The sequence below is a fragment of the Nyctereutes procyonoides genome, unplaced genomic scaffold (genome assembly GCF_905146905.1).
Source record: "Nyctereutes procyonoides isolate TBG_1078 unplaced genomic scaffold, NYPRO_anot_genome, whole genome shotgun sequence".
NCBI lineage: Eukaryota > Metazoa > Chordata > Mammalia > Carnivora > Canidae > Nyctereutes > Nyctereutes procyonoides.
The window spans coordinates 58,569,725-58,582,986 of NW_026575125.1; the positions used below are offsets into that span (position 1 = coordinate 58,569,725).

At 36.0% G+C, this 13,262-nt stretch overlaps 1 protein-coding gene across 4 annotated transcripts in view; it reads right to left on the minus strand.

Moving 5' to 3' along the window:
* ATRX (ATRX chromatin remodeler) overlaps positions 1-13,262 on the minus strand; it is a 304,453-nt gene that overhangs the window by 22,855 nt on the left and 268,336 nt on the right. The gene's annotated exons all lie outside the window — the stretch shown is intronic.

Below are 13,262 nucleotides of genomic sequence, written 5' to 3' on the forward strand. Positions count from 1 at the left end.
TCAAAACAGTTTTCTATTTTTTTTTTCAAAACAGTTTTCTAAAGCTGGGATCTGAATTCAAGTCACATCTGTAGATTTTCTTTAAAGCTAAACTGAATACAGAATTGCATGCTAACATTATTTTACGAAATTTACATGGAATACCTAATTTTCATAGTAACTCTATTAAGTACATACTATTATTATCACCATATAATTGAGATTTTTAAGATCATGAATCAGCATGGGCTGCTGGCTTTCTCCCACCACAATCAACCCACGGAAACTACAGAAAAGAAAAAGAAACATGAATTCCAGGAACTCACAGCAAACACACAGATATATATACACCCCATCCCTGCAGTGACAACAAACTGGTACCATATACTATTTGAAGCAGAGTTATTAACAAAATGTACTAATAATTCAAAATAAGCATGAAAGTATACTCAAGGATATAAGCAAAGGTATCATGAATATGAAATTCAAACAAAAATTATCTAAAAAGAGCCAAAAATGAAATATTCGGGATAAAAAATAATCACTGAAATAAATAATTCAATGGACAATATAAAAAGCAGAAAACACATAGCTAAAAATTAACTTAGTGAGTTGGGAGATCAGAATGAGGCAAAAGAAAAGCTCTAAGATATGGAAGCTAAAAGCAAAAGGGCAGGGACACCTGGGTGGCTCAGCAGTTGAGCACTGCCTTCCGCCCAAGGCATGATCCTAGACTCCTCGGATCAAGTCCCTCATCAGGCTCCCTGCATGGAGCCTGCTTTTCTCTCTGCCTATGTCTCTGTCTCTCTGTGTCTCTCATGAAAAAATAAAATTTAAAAATAAATAAAAGCAGAAGGGCAGGCATTTACTATTAACAGTCTCAGAAGGAGATGAAAATAAAAACGAAGAGGATGAGATTTTTGAAGAATAACAACATAAATCTCTCAGAATTACAGATCAAGAAACTGAAGCACAGTTTGCTTTGCTTTGCTTCTTTCAAGCAAAAGAAGTCAAATAATTTGATGGTCAAGATTCAAACCCAGGTGGTCTTTTCCAAGGGCTGCTGTTCTTAATGACTATGCTGTACCTGACTCAGGCCTAGAGATGAGTTCAGCATCCAAGATACTTAAGGAGGACTAGAATCAGCTTTGCTACTCTATGATTTTGTAGTAACTAAAGGATGAAATCGGGGATCCCTGGGTGGCGCAGCGGTTTGGCGCCTGCCTTTGGCCCAGGGCGCGATCCTGGAGACCTGGGATCGAATCCCACGTCGGGCTCCCGGTGCATGGAGCCTGCTTCTCCCTCTGCCTATGTCTCTGCCTCTCTCTCTCTGTGTGTGACTATCATAAATTAAAAAAAAATAAAATAAAATAAAGGATGAAATCTACATTCCTCAGTATTACACACCTTGATAGCACTAAAAATGCTTTTTCATAAAGTCACAGTAGTGATCAGGATGTATGAGGATATATTTCACTCATATGTGGAATATAAGAAATAGTGAAAGGGACCATAAGGGAAAGGAGGGGAACTGAGTGGGAAAAATTAGAGAGGGAGACAAACCATGAGAGACTCCTAACCTTGGGAAACAAACAAAGGGTTGTGGAAGGGGAGGTAGGTGGGGGGATGGGGTAACTGGGTGACAGGCACTAAGGAGGACACTTGATGGCAGGAGTACTGGGTATTATACTATATGTTGGCAAATTGAATTTAAATAAAAAAAAGAAGTATAAGGATGTGAAGGAAAGGGGACACTTGTGCACTGTTGGTGGGAATGCAAATTGGTAAAACCACTATGGAAAATAGCATGGAGGTTCCTCAAAAAAATTGCAGATAAAACTAGCTTATGGGCTAGTAATTCCACTTGTGGGTATTAATCAGAAGAAAAGAAAAACACTCAAAAAAATACCTGAACCTCCACATTCATTGCAGCATCATTTACAATAGCCAAGACATGGAAACAACCTAGGTTTCCCCTGATGGATGAATGGATAAAGAAAATGTGGTACATATACACAAAATAATATTATTTGGTCATAAAAAAATAAGGAAATCCTGTCAATGCAATAACATGGAGGGACCTTGTGGGCATCATGCTAAGTGAAATAAGTCAGACTGAGAAAGTTTACAAATACCTATGTGGAATCTAAAAAGCTGAATTCATAGAAACAGAGTAGAGTGGTGGTTACCAGGAACTGAGGGTGTGTGTGAAATGGGAAGATGTTTGTCAAAGGATAAGATGAGTAAGTTCTGGTGATGTAATGTATAGCATGGCAACTGTAGTTAATAATACTGTAGTCTACATTTCAAAGTTGCTAAGAGAGTTGATCTTAAAAGTTTTTATTACAAGAAAAAAATTGTAACTGTGTGGTAATGTATGTTAACTAGACTTACTGTAGTGATCATTTAGCAATATATAAATATACTGAATCATTATGTTGTACACCTAAAACTATTACACATCAATTAAATCTCAATGAAAAAGAAAGCTGGAAATGAAAAAAAATTGAGTTGAAGTCATATCAAAGGAGAATGCCTCAGTTTACTTCTCCCACAAGTTTAATCACCTAACAAATTAATGTCAGCATAGTAGAGTATAGCGGTTAAAAAGTATGAGGTCTGGGCAGCCTGGGTGGCTCAGTGGTTTAGCGCTGGCTTCGGTCCAGGTCGTGGTCCTGGAGACCCAGGATCAAGTCCCATGTCGGGAACCCTGCATGGAGCCTGCTTCTCCCTCTGCCTGTGTCTCTACCTCTCACTGTCATTCTCTCTGTGTCTCTCATGAATAAATAAAATTTTTAAAAATGCTTTAAAAAAAAGGGTATGAGGTCTGGTTATGACACTGAGATCAAATGCAGGTGCCGCCATTTCTCTGTTATAATTTTGTCATCTAGAAGATAAAAACAAACTGTACAGGGTTTGTAAGGTGGCTATAAGAATTAAAAAATTCAATACTAGTAAAGCCCTTTGTACAGTGCCTGGCATAAAAAGCACTCAATAAATGTTAGCTACTGTTTATTGTTATTCTTAATTCAAAGGTTTAGCTGATAATAACGATAAAGGCAAATCACACCACTACATACCTTGTACCTATAAAACCAGGGTGGACCTTGTTAAAAATATAGATTCCCAGGGCCCACTCCCAGAAACTGATTCAGTAGGTCTTACATAAAGCCAGGAATCTGAATTTTTATCAAGCCACCAGGTGATTCTGATGCTATTCAGATGCTATTACTCTTAGTGTTAAGAACTACACACAAGAAAAGACACTATTTTAAAGGCATGTCAACCACTGCCTTACAATCGTTGATGTGCAATTATAGGACAAAAATTCATTATTCAATTGTCACATTTTTTTGTATTTTTCTTTTTTTTTAATTGCCACATTTTAAATGAATACTTGCTATGTGCTAGGTATTATGCCAGGTGCTAGGAATATAGTGATGTAGATTCACTGACACAATCCTTACCCTAACAGGCCAGTAGTAGGAAGCTTATAATCTAGAAAGAACAGACATATCTTTTTTTTAATAAATTTATTTTTTATTGGTGTTCAATTTGCCAACATATAGAATAACACCCAGTGCTCATCCCATCAAGTGCCCCCCTCAGTGCCCGTCACCCAGTCACCGCCCCCCCGCCCACCTCCCTTTCTACCACCCCTAGTTCGTTTCCCAGAGTTAGGAGTCTTACAAGAACAGATATATCTTTTAATTTGTCTACAAAACCAAAAAAGTTCTTGCCACTTTATTTAATCAGTAAGCATTTACTAAATACAGACCTGGTATTTTAAATTTCAGAATTTCCAGAATCTGGGATCCCTGGGTGGCGCAGCGGTTTGGCGCCTGCCTTTGGCTCAGGGCGCGATCCTGGAGACCCGGGATCGAATCCCATATCGGGCTCCCGGTGCATGGAGCCTGCTTCTCCCTCTGCCTATGTCTCTGCCTCTCTCTCTCTCTCTCTGTGACTATCATAAATAAATAAATTTAAAAAAAAAGTAGTTTAAAAAAAAAAAAGAATTTCCAGAATCTTGAGTAGCAGATATTTTTAGTCATTCAAAAGGAGACATTTCCTGAAGGCTACCTTACATCCTCCCCAATGGAAGCTCGCATTGCATCCCCAACTCTGCCAGTAAAGTGGCCTCATAGATGCTGATGTTTCTATTAGCAGTGATTTGCAAGGCATCTTGCCAGGGTTAGGGAGGCTGCTATTCAGGAGCATCATTGGCACCAAAGTCCCTTTAACCCAAATGTTTTCCCAAAAAATACTTGGTAACCCTGGCTCCTTAATTTCTGTGTTATAAGGGGATATAATAAGATACAAAGCAGCAAAAAAGTATGGTCAGGGGCACCTGAGTGGCTCAGTTGGTTAAGTTGGCTTCAGCTTAGTCATGATCTCAGGGTCTTGGGATCGAGGGGTCCTGCACTGGGCTCCCTGCTCAGCAGGGAGTCTGCTTCTCCCTCTGCTCTTCCCCCAACTTTTACAAACATGCTCTCCCTCCCTCCCTCTCCCTCTCATGCACTCTCAGTCTCTTTCTCTCAAATAAATAAATCTTTAAAATAAATAAATAAAACATGGTCTACTGTATAATGGTATATGGAGGGACACTAGAAAGCACTTCTTCACTTTAAAAAATTACTACAGTGGTATCAGCTGGTCATAACATAGACAATTCTTCTATAACTGTGTTATTTAAGAAAGAATAAAAAATTACTACAGAGGTATCAGCTGGTCATAACAGACAATTCTTCTACAATTGTGTTATTTAAGAAAGAAAATTCTTGAATGTTAGAAAGGGTTGTAGTTCATGGTCAAATGCATGCTAATATCATTAAAAGTGATTATTAATATTTAGTATTATTCACTCTTGATTATAATTGATCTCTAGAAGAATTCAAGACTCAAACTGTCTCTTCTGCAGTCTAGCTGAGATTACGGTCTCTGGTTCTTAAATGTTTTTAGTCTTTACTAATCTGCCATATGTCAAGCTTAATCTAAGGATCAGGACTTCATGACTCCTCTGAAATTCCAAAAATTTATGTCTATACTGGTTTCAGAGAAATGTACCCAGTATAATGCAGTATTAGCAACAATTATGGAAACAAAAATAGCACCTAACATTTGAGCACTTACTATGTGTTAGGCACGGGACTTTATGTGGATTATGTCCTCTGTGAGAAAGGTACTACTATCTTTTTATGTTCTTGAGGGAAGTGAGGTTTGGAAAGCTTATGTGGCTTGCCTAAGATTACATCCTAAAAAGGACAGTTGATGAGTGATATGGAAAAAGTAACAGGCTTAAACCATTTGCTCTTTTTATTTGGTATCAACCATCCGAAAAAAACACTAAATAGGAGACTTTTATAACCTACAAAGAAATTGTAAAATTAAAACAATTTCTCTAGAATACATTATGATTTCTGGTGGTCTATGCTTATTCAGATGAATAATCATTTTTATGCCACTGGATAAAAAGAAACAATATTATAACTTGTTTTATTAAATAATAAACATGTAACTTGTGATAAAAGAGGCAGAAAAGTAGGAAACAATAACAACAAACCTCATATAGGCTTCAATTATGAGCATGGCTCCTTCTAGGTCAACAAAAATTGTGTTTATGTGCCACCATGTGGTTCATATGCTAAAGGTTACTGACACGTGCCCTACAATTAAATAGGTCCTTTTAAACTTTTATTCCTAAAAGTAAATGTATGAAAGATCCCTAAATAGGCTGATCAGCAATTTTAGACTTCACATCAAATTATTTTAGTGAGCATATTTCTCTCTAATGTTAAAAAAGACTAAGATAAAACCATGTATTAACACTGCCCAATAACGTTTCTGTTCAACAAACTATGCTCTGAGATATTAAAACTTTAATAAAGGAATAAAGACAAAAGGAAAAATTATATACAAGATCAGGGTAGAGGAAGCAAATCTAAAGCCTCACTTTGGATATTTTAGTTTAAATCTCCCATTTTATTATCTCTGTAATTACCAACATGCAGCATACCTTTAAAAAGACATAGGCAGTACAGTGCTAGAAAAGGAAGTATAAAAAAACTTTTATACCAAAGTTACTGACTTTTGTTTTCTTAATAAAGGGTATAGAGCTTAGGTTGCATACTCACTTAAGCATATTATGAAACATGACCCCGACCAAGATTTTCATCTCTGATATGTATAATTCATAAGTTTACCAGAAAAGATACTTTCCCTAACACAGTCTCTACATAAACGTTAACAGAAGCAAATTATTACTTTAACAGTTAAAAAAATAATCAGTCAATAAATCTTTATCACTAGAAACTTATGTTAAACTTTAAGTTTAGATCATGTTAGAAGTTTCAAACTGGCTGAAAAACATTATTACCTTGAACAACTAAAGAGCTGTAACAACACTTTGTAGACATGATTCAGGGGACCCTAAAATCAATATATTTAAAAATGGGTTCACAGGTCTACAAGACTTACATTTCAAAAAAAGAAAAACAGCACCAACAACAGCAAGAAACCAATGAGGGGATTTAAAAATATAATTTCTGAGGTGGAGTGGAAAACAGAGCTAAGATAGCTAATTCAGTACAGAACTGAAAATACAAATTAAAGCTCCCAATTCTCTTTTTGTCACATACCTGCTGTGACAGACAAATCACTCTTCATTTTAATTTTACTACCTGCAATAGTAAGTCTGACACTGCCTTTCAATGACATATGAATCATTAAGGAACAATAAAAAGTTTAGTTAAATATCACTACAAAGGTTACTTGAATTTAAAAAAAAGGCCATATAAAAGTGCCAGCATTATATTATTCACTATGAATGAAAGAAAAGGAACAAAGGATATAGTTCTTGCCTTTAAAGAGCTGCAAAAATAAAAACACAAGAAAAATTGTCAAGTGGTTAATAAATTAAGTCTGAGATATTAAATCTAACTTTAAAAAAATTTTTAAAAAGAAAGTAGAGAAGTAAAAGAAAGTAAACAACAGAAATACAGGAAGAGGAATCATATAATAATTAAGGAGGAAGTGGTAAAGTAGGAAAAAATATAATCATCACATACCAAGTTGAAAATAAACATTCTCATAACTATCAAAGGACAATGAAAATTATCTTAAAAAGGCATGCAATTTAATTATTTAGATAAAAACAATTTGAAGGGGAAATGAAAATATATCATTTTTATCAGCCTTTCATCTTAAACATGATGTATAAAAAAGGAAGGTATTTGCAATTTTACTATAATAATAGGAACCAACTCTGAAATGTCTCTAATAAGAACAGGTTCAAATACCAAGAAATCTCTCACTATGAATATCAAAATATCCACTTGTACCTATTTCAGAGAGGACTAATTTTCAACTTATTAAAGGAAATCAAAACCAAACAGCAGTGGGCAAAGTTAAGTAAAATTGTAAATATAAGCCTAGGGAACAAAGTTAAATAAATTTACTGAGTACTTACACTGTCCTTGGTACTTCTCTATCCCTATTGCTATCACCTTACTTCAGGCCTGCATTACTACCACTCTCATCTGGACTATAAAATGCTATTAAAAACAGCATCCTAAAAAGTATCTTTGCATCTACTTCCCTTTCTCCAATCAATCCTGAATACTGATACCCAAAGTGATTTTTCTAAAATGAAAAATTTGATTTTGGTTTTCTTAAAATCATTATAATTGATCCAACAGCCTGTAATACAATGTCCAAACTCTAATTTCTATGATCTGATTCCTATCTGTCTCTCCAGTCTTTTCTCTTACCTCTTCTCCATGCCTACCCTTCCTTATTCTACCACTATCTTCTTTTACTCTTTTATTTTTAAACTACTTGAGGCTCCTAAAACTTGCCATGCTGTTTGATGCATGTTTCTTTTTCCTGCTCTTCCTCTTGAAGGGCCTTCACCTTTGGCCCTTATAGCAATGCAAACAGCTACTCACTTCCATTTTCAACATCAGTTTAAGTCTTCCTAATGTCAACTCCCCATCTCCAACTTTTCCAAGGAAGAGCTAAATATTCCTTCCTTAATGTCTGTACTGATTTATATTATAGGACCCTTAACTTTAATTCTATTTACTTGCTTACAGTACACTGATTAGACTCCTTAGGATTAGGAACCTAGTCTTTATTTATTCATGAGACACACACACACACACACACACACACACACACACAGAGAGAGAGAGAGGGGCAGAGACACAGGCAGAGGGAGAAGTAGGCTCCATGCAGGGAGCCCAATGCGGGACTTGATCCCGGGACCCCAGGATCACGCCCTGGGCTGAAGGCAGGCGCTAAACCACTGAGCCACCTAGGGATCCCAAGAACCTAGTCTTATTTATCAATGTATCTGTAGTAACCAGCATAGTGATTGGTACTTTGCAGGTACCTGAAAAGTTTTTAATCAATGAATTGGTAAATAAGCTTCATTATTTAGGTAAATTTTTTCACTGCCTATCTATTGAAATCTAGTCTATCATCAGTTATTGAGTTCTCTCACTTATTTTCTTGAAGCGTTTGATTAACTCCATAATCATCACCTATTATATGTAGGTCCTCATCCTGCATTTTACTACCAGGCTAATTTTCTAAAAGCCCACATTTATCATATAACAAGTCCGTTTATGAACTTATAGTGGATACTATTTTATTTTTTAAGATTTTATTTATTTATTTGAGAGAGAGACAGAGAGAGCGAGCGAGCACGCAAGCCGGAGGAGCAGTAGGGGAAGAGGGAGAAGCAGGCTCTCCACGGAGCAGGGAGCAGGGAGCAGGGAGCCTGCCATTGGGCTTAATCCTAGAACAAAGCTTAACCAAAGGACCTACCCAAGTGCCCCATGAATACTATTTTAAATCCAAATACCTCCATTTACCTTTTATGGCTCTCCATAAGCTGGCCTCACCTTACCCACAACTCACACATCCAATTTTAACTCTTTATCTGGTCAATTTCTTTATCATACCTTGAGTCTGGTACATAAATCATCATCTTTCTCTTTGCCCAAATTGTTTCATCCTACATTCAAACCTCATTCTTTCCTAATCCAACCAAATACTAACCACCTATTTTATTGGCCAGTGTGTTTTTTTTCCACTAAAACTATACCTGAATGCTCCATCTTCCATTTTTTAACCATATAGTATATGGCAAACACATTCAGTACCAGTTACATCAGCAATTCCTTCTTTTTATTAAAGAACGTTACTTTTCTCTCCCCAAATAGAGTATCACCTCTTTCAGGTAAATCTCATACAATATACTTTGTATTTCCTTTTAGATCCCTGACAGTTCTTAGTTACTGTGATAGTTAGAAAGGCACCAGTACTGAATAAGTTATGGGAATAAAAAGCAGACAGGGAAAAAAAAAAGAACTAACATTCTCCCTTTAAATTAAATCTTTAAAAAAAATTAAATCTTATGTTGCAGCCCAATGCATAAAAGAGATAAAAGGAGAAGGACTCTGATTGAAACAGGATGTGGTGTTTGGAGTGCTGCCTGTCTGGCCTTCCAGTACTCGCTTAGCCACATGGTAGCCTTGGAGTACCTCTGCTAATTACTGGAGGCTCCCTGGAATACAATTTGAAAACTGTTAACTTCAAGTTCTAGCTCTAACCCTTATTGGTCATGTACACTTTGGTAGTCACAAACTCTCTAAACTTCAGTTTCCTAAGGTAAATGAATATGAAGGAGAAAGTCCTGTGTAAACTTTAAAGTTTTCTATAAATTTGAGGACTTTACCACATCAGAAGCCATGAGATAAACTGGCTATATTATACAATCTCAAAAGTTACATCACACAATGGTATTAACTGTGAAGGCATTCTATATTTTAAAACCCAGTTTTATTTAAAATAAAATAAAGCATCCTAAAGCCATTCAATTCTAGGAATTCTAGGTCCTCTGCCTTGTTTCTTATATTTGACCTTAACTTTCTAATCTCTATTTGGGGAGCAATAAAGTACATAATGATTGGGGCACCTGGTTGTGTATCTGCCATTGGTTCAGGTCGTGATCCCGGGGGTCCTGGGATTGAGTCCTGCATCAGGCTCCCTAGAGGCACCCTGCTTCTCCCTCTGCCTATGTCTCTGCTCTCTCTCTCTCAAGAATGAATGAATAACATCTTTTAAAAAAAAGTACATAATGATTAAGAGTACATGCTTTCAAGTTGGGCAGACTTGGTTTGAAGGCCAGCTTCACCACTAAGTAGGTGGGTAAATTTGGCTAAGTTACATAACCTCTTCAAACCTTAATTTCCTCATCTTAAAAATGAAAACAACATTACCAGCTTTTCAGTTGCTGCTAGATTAAGGAAGATAATCTCAACAAACTGTTCAGCACACAGTATAAAACCCAGTAATAAATCACTAAAAGTCAACTATTATTTTCCTTTTGGGAAGAGCTGTGGGAGAGTTGAAGCACTTTGTGTTAATGTAGCATTCAATATTCCTTTTCCTTTTTGTTCTTGGGCAAAGAATTATAGCACCAAAAGCAAAATATAGTAAGTAAAGTCTATAAATGAAAATGCATGACACCTTTAACAACTCAGAGTGCCAAGTTATAAAACAGATGTTTTATCCCAGACATCGTATAACATTAAATAGCATTTCTTTCCTGCTGGATTTTTAAAAACTTCTTTAAAGCACAATGTCTTGTTCTTAGTATACCTTCACAGTACACCTCAAAGTCAGTAAATAAATGTTTACCAAATTAAACAAGTATTCCTAAAATCAGAAATTATTCCCTTTTTTAGGAAATATGCTAATTAGATAAAAATCATTCTCAAATTGAAAAGGGAAACTTAAATCGATATCTTTAAAATTATAAACATAAATGCAAGTCCTTAAAAGAATACTTCTTACACCAGAATTAAGTTAACTAAGAAAGCTGCTGGGGTATAAGAATTAAACAAATCAAGGCAAATGAACACTATTGCAGTTGCTTTTTAAAAAGCAGAAGTACATGTACCAATATGGAAAGATGTTTAAGAAACACCTAGGTGAAAAGAACAAGTTGCAGAAGAGTACATATTGTATGATTCCATTTGTGTTTCTGTGTTTTTAAAGGTATACAAACAAATTCACATACAGAAAATTTTCCAAAGACTATTCAAGATCCCACTCACATTCTATAATGATATAACTAAGAAAGCCAAATCACCATCAATTTAGTATTTCATAACATTAAAATGAAATGGTATTCTTTAAAGAAGTGTTTTAAATGTAACATAAAAACAGTAGATTTAAACTCCCATGTGGACCTAGGTCATTATAAAAGGGATCTGATAGAGGTTGTCACAAAAAACTCTTTCCTAGGTGCTTTATTAGTAAACTTTAAATGGAAGAATAGTTTACTGATTAGAAAAAAAATTTAATATAGAAAAAAGACATTTAAAAAAATTCCAAACGTTTAATGTTCATATTACTTTGACATGTACATTAAAAGTTAACTGGAGAAATCACTGATTTATATTAGCATTAGATAGTTATTTATTACAATTACCTTTTGCTTTAATTAAATGTATCCAATCATATGAAGAACTAAGATATATGAGGTTTTGGGTTTTTGTTTTGTTTTGTTTTTAAACAAATGACTAAAGTGACTTTGGTAGAATAACACCATAACCTGGTAGCTACTTTCCCAATTCTCTTAACAGCTACAAGGAATATTAAGTGCTTGAATTTGATGCGGAGAAAAAGGAACCCTCTTACACTGTTGATGGGAATGTGAACTGGTGCAGCCACTCTGGAAAACTGTGTGGAGGTTCCTCAAAGAGTTAAAAATAGACCTGCCCTACGACCCAGCAATTGCACTGTTAGGGATTTACCCCAAAGATTCAGATGGAATGAAACGCCGGGACACCTGCACCCCGATGTTTCTAGCAGCAATGTCCACAATAGCCAAACTGTGGAAGGAGCCTCGGTGTCCATCGAAAGATGAATGTTTAAAGAAGATGTGGTTTATGTATACAATGGAATATTACTCAGCCATTAGAAACGACAAATACCCACCATTTGCTTCAACGTGGATGGAACTGGAGGGTATTATGCTGAGTGAAGTAAGTCAATCGGAGAAGGACAAACAGTGTATGTTCTCACTCATTTGGGGGATATAAATAATAGTGAAAGGGAATATAAGGGAAGGGAGAAGAAATGTGTGGGAAATATCAGAAAGGGAGACAGAACATAAAGACTCCTAACTCTGGGAAACGAACTAGGGGTGGTGGAAGGGGAGGAGGGCGGGGGATGGGGATGAGTGGGTGACGGGCACTGAGGGGGACACTTGACGGGATGAGCACTGGGTGTTATTCTGTATGTTGGCAAATTGAACACCAATAAAAAATTAATTTATTAAAATAAAGTGCTTGAATTTGCAGCCAACACAACGGGGAAAGTAACCCCCCAACAATTCCCCCTAAAATGGCCTTTTAGATTAAGTAAAACAGGTTTAAATATATTTAGATCATTATTTTAGACCAGAGAATATATGGCTTTCTCTATGTTCAAAAGGGTTAAAATGATATGTACTATCATAATAAATTTCTATACTAATCTAACTAATGTCTTTTTTAAAATTTTATTTACTTATTCATGAGAGACAGAGGGAGGGGGGAGACACAGGCAGAGGGAGGAGCAGGCTCCATGCAGGGAGCCTGACGTGGGACTCAATCCCAGGTCTCCAGGATCACGCCCTGGGCTAAAGGTGGCACTAAACCGCTGAGCCACCCGGGCTGCCCAATAATGTCTTTTTTAAAGTCCAAGAACAATTGGCCAGAAGACAGATGTAGATACTACTTCTGGCTCTGCCACTTATTAGCTGGAAACTATGAGCGAGTCAGAATATCTCGGATCCTAAGTTTCCCCACTTACATAAAATATGAGGGCTTGACAAGATTACTTCTAAGCATCCTTTTCCAAGTGTGAAAGTCTTAGTTGCTTTATGACAGTGAAAAATATCAAGTAAGATACACTTTTTTTGCTGATTCTTAACTGCTATATGACAGCAAAAAATGTTAAGGAATTTCATATAGAAATATTAAAATTATGTATGCACTCTACTGGAGATTATTAAAAGAGAAACATACTGTTTCCTTTAAGGTTTCTACTCAGAAACTTTTCTATAAGGCTGAACTTTTTACTGGTATAGAATATGTATTTCAGATTACACTATCTTTTTGTGGTGTTATGTGGAGAACTGACCAAGCACTCTCTGATTTAAATATGATTTTGTTCTCTTTGGAAAATTCTGAAATTGAGCCTTAGCCAAATGACTAACTTTTACTGTA